This window comes from Artemia sp. Qi Xiang Cuo, chromosome 6, assembly GCF_049724085.1.
Source record: "Artemia sp. Qi Xiang Cuo chromosome 6, ASM4972408v1, whole genome shotgun sequence".
NCBI classification, from domain to species: domain Eukaryota; kingdom Metazoa; phylum Arthropoda; class Branchiopoda; order Anostraca; family Artemiidae; genus Artemia; species Artemia sp. Qi Xiang Cuo.
In genome coordinates, this window is record NC_142799.1 from 57,607,959 (window position 1) to 57,612,378 (window position 4,420).

Here is a 4,420-nt window from a genome sequence, read left to right on the forward strand (position 1 = left end):
ACGCTGGTCTTAATTTACTATCGAAAATCTTCTTCATTAACCGAATTTCGCTTACGCCTATATTTCTTAAAGTACTTCTTAATGCAGTCCACATCGGCTCTAGTCCTATTCACCATACGATTAATACGGCTACCCCTTCTACTATTTGATGAGACCTTGCACCCTAAATATGGAAAGTTGTTTAAATTTTTCAATTCATTACCATTCACATTAAAATTTTCCTTAAATTCAACCTTTTCTCCAAATATTACAACAGCTGAAGTATCAGCATTTAATAATAACTTCTTCGTTGTAGATCAGTGCCACTTTTAGCTACCAATACAATGTCATCCGCAAAAAGAAGGACAAACAAAGATTTATCGGATAATTCTACAACAGCTGCTGTCCTGTTCATAAAGTAATCTTCCATGTCATTAATAAATAAAGAAAATAGCCTAGGTGACAAACTACATCCTTGCTTAGCTCCTGTACTACATTTATTATTTTACAAAATTAGTTTATTACTCGGAACTACTGTCCTAACTACGGTATACATTGGTACTGAAATATTAACAAATCTCCAAGGCAATCCTAATTCTAACAGGCTCTTATTAAGTAGCTCCCTGACCACTTCATCGAAAGCTCGTTTCAGGTCAAAACTCGCTGTGTTTTTCTTGTGAACTGCTTACGTATTGGCATTGGCAGATTGGAAATATAGGTATTGGCAGATTTATTTTTTAACATATTTGCCAAACGTCTTGCTTTTTGGCTTTGTAAGGGGGACTAGGACAGCACCATCAAAAACCATGGAATCGGCGTGAGGTTTCTCGGTCACAACTTCAGAAGAATAAGCTGTGAGCAGAGTTACAATATCAGACTTCGTACCGGATCTCGGATTATCGTGATCAGAGATTGAAGGAGGGAAAGGGTGGTTCTCGTGTTTGAAAAACTCTTTGAAGTCAGTGCCTCTGGTGTTGCAGCCAATATAGAGCTTGGCAAATAGGGCCGAATCTGACTTGGCCATCTGAAGGATTGATTTCGACTTCGGTATCGATGATGGAATGGGAGTTGAAAATAATGACATCTTGTTTTGGTGTATCGGTGAATCAACAGGTTTTGTACGTTTTACAAAACGCTCTTCCGCAAAAGTATTATACTGGGATTTGCCAACAATTTCCAGACTGTGGGAACTACTGATGGCACGAGAATGGGGTACTCTCCCGGAGTCGATGGAAACGAGACTGTCATACATACTTTTGAAAGGATTACCCCATTCTATTTGGGTATTTACGAGATTTTTAGTATTTGTTTGGAACCTCTTCTGAAATGCCGAGCCCATTTCGTGATGTTCTGCAGTCCGCTGTTCCTTTACATTTCGGAATTCCTCAGTCATCGTTACCATTTCCGGTTCTGCAATCATGAGTCTTCTCAATGCAAGTGGATCGTAGGTTGGTTCATTTATCCCTCAAATACCCTTCACACTTTTGATATTGAATTCATTTGCTTGATCTAGCGGGATAGAAGAAAATGGTACGCCGAAACTACAAAAACTGTCATGCTTCGAATTCCCTGTAAACAGGTGGGCAGACTGATTATAGTGTTTTCAGATCTCTGATATGTACAGACAACCATCGGGCATAGTTTTGATGATCAAGGGCGAAAAGGAGTGGGACTATTTCGGTGATGGCTGCAACGTATAAATATTAATCACCGGTTCGAAGAGACTTAACCAGAACAAGTAGCAGAATGATGAGTCTAATCACCAGTTTCCAGGAGGCAAAATTGGGATACATTGCTTCACACTCCTTTGCCCAACTGATAAAGCCTTTCATTTCATCATCATCTGACTCGACTAGTGTGCAAAATGTTCGCCACTTTAATTCCTTGAGTGCGACAATGGTAACTTCATAGGCATATCTAAAACGTTTAACGTTACTATCCTTTTCTAGTGCGTCACATCTTCCTGCCGTGAAAACTCTTGCATCAGTCAATGCTTGTCCCCATCCACTTCCAATCAGCACTTGTCCAATCACTGAATCCATGGGCATTTCTACATGTAACTCTCCCATCATTACAACCAGCTTACCCTCTCCATAGTTGTCTGGCATCAACCACTGGAAATCCTTCGCAATCTTGTACAGTGGTTGGTCGCAGGCTTTGACCAAGGCTTGATTCGGGTTAATATGTTGTAGCAATTCAAAACATATATCCAACTGGTGCCGAATGGTTGCATACGAATGGGCAGGATCTTCTGACAAAGGCAGACTGACAGATATTCCTCTGTGTTGAAAATTGTAGATTTGCATGAAAAGCACCCTATAAACAGAACTGTTTTGGGCCTAGTTTGTCCTCATATAGCGTATCTCTAGCAAACTTGATCCAAGTTTCAGCTTCAAGCTTTATCGCTGAATCTACAAATCCATTGTCTGGAGCCGGTGACACGCCAATGGAGGCATCAACATATTCTATGGAGGAGAAATACACGGCTGAACATCATAATACTGTTCAATGACATCACACGTTTTCAAACCATCAGACTTGTTCCTTTGGAAGATGGCTAAGGACTTTTGAACTTGACCTTCATCCTCACACAGAGGTTGAATCATGGAAATGATGTTGCCATGGAACGAGGTCTGAAACACTGTCGAAGTAGAGTTTTGGTCAGCATTGTCCCCGGTGGCTACAGTAAATTACAAAATTCTTACGCTTCACTGGTTTAACGACACCCTCGCTTGGGTAGCGTTGACATGGGCTGTCAACGATGTAGTCGCTAACTGTCGTAAGAGATGCGGTACCTGTAGTAAGAGATGAACAGCCCAAGACGATGGAAATGTTCAATGATAGATTTGCTTCTTCCTTCTCTGTGTAAAACCCTTGCAAGATAAGCTGCCAGAGAGGTTTCCTGGGTGCGCAGTGTCGGATTACGGTTTCCGAGTCTCTGACGTGTCTTTGCTTTTTGATGGCATTAAATGTCGCCAACTGGGCAAGTGTCAGGTCTATATTCGCTACTGCAGAGTCGTTTCTTAGGTTAGGACCATGTACCAATATTCTAAAAAAAAGATAAAAGGAATGGAGAGACTGAATACACCGGATTGGAGACACTGAAATCATCGTTAAATTGTCTAGCAACAAACATATCTCTTCTGATAATCCTCACAGCTTTTGTCATTATGCCTAATTCATCTTCAGTTGTCAGCTGATAAGCAAGATCCAAAGCGGATCCAACATCATGCGAATAGGCAAGATAAACTTCTCTGCCTTTCGAAAACTCGCACAGGTTCGGTACATTTCTGAGAGGAATGACGAGGAGTTGGAGGCAAAACTTGATACTGCATTTTCTAATGCTCTTGAATGGTGTTCTGCAAATTTTGTTGCTTTGAATTTATCAAAAACTAATTTCATAATTTACGGCAAGTAGTCAAATATATGCCCTCGTATTACCTGAGTTACTTCTTCAAAGTATCTATTAGCAATATCTTGGGTGAAAGTGATAAAGTACCTTGGACTTATGATTGATTAAAGCTTATCTTTTAAAATATACATTCAAAATATACGCTTAAGAGTTTCAAAATATGATGGTTTAATGCAGAGGTAGAAGCATTATTTGCCCTACTCTGCTTTACGAAGCATTTATTTTGCTCTGATTCAGTCTAACATAAATTATTGTTCTCTAGTGTATTTATCTACATTTAAAAGCCATATTAAACAAATACAGACTTTACAAAATAAAGCAGTGACAATCCTGAAAATTGTTATTTCATCGTCTATTCCACTTCCAAATAAGTCTTCTACAGCATCTTTATATACTTATTTAGATATACTTCCAGTTTCTGAACAATTTAGTTTAGGAGCAATTATTTTCAAATTTAATTATGACATTGAGAAATTACCACCATATTACCTCAATCAAAGTTTGTTCTCCCAATCACAAGACTTGCATTGTTATAAAACGCGACAAAAAAAAAGTATCTACATTGACAATTATAGTACTGAGAGATTTAAATTCAATCCGTTCGTGTCAATAGCCCGATGCTTGGATGCTCACAAAGATTTTATTGATAAATTTTCTTGTATCCATTTAATAAAAAGGAATCTTAAATTTGATTTAGTTCAGGATTACTTTTAATTAAGAGTTTTTTTACTATGACTAAGTTATTTGTTTGGTTTGTTATTCTGGGTGAATGTGGGCCTTTCGACTATCTTTTAGTATTAATTTTATATTTAATAATATTGATTTTTTTTTATTATTTATATTCGGATCCTCGGCTTGCAGCTACCTTCATATTATTGCTGTATTATTGTACCTTTACCGTCGTAATTACCTTTGTATTGTAGTGTAATTTGTTATTGTATATTTGTCTAGGCCTAATTTTTCAGCTTCTCCCCATGGGCCTATGTCAATTATATACATGTATATGTTAATAATAAAATGATTGAACTT

At 38.0% G+C, this 4,420-nt stretch overlaps 1 protein-coding gene across 1 annotated transcript in view; it reads left to right on the forward strand.

Annotated features, from left to right (window-relative positions):
- Positions 1-298: 298 nt before the first annotated feature.
- The window catches only part of LOC148951433 (uncharacterized), a 128,119-nt gene continuing 123,997 nt past the window's right edge, over positions 299-4,420 (forward strand). Inside the window, exon 1 of the mRNA XM_089091099.1 lies at positions 299-397. The gene's annotated coding sequence lies outside the window, so the exon portion shown is untranslated. The remainder of the gene's footprint in view (positions 398-4,420) is intronic.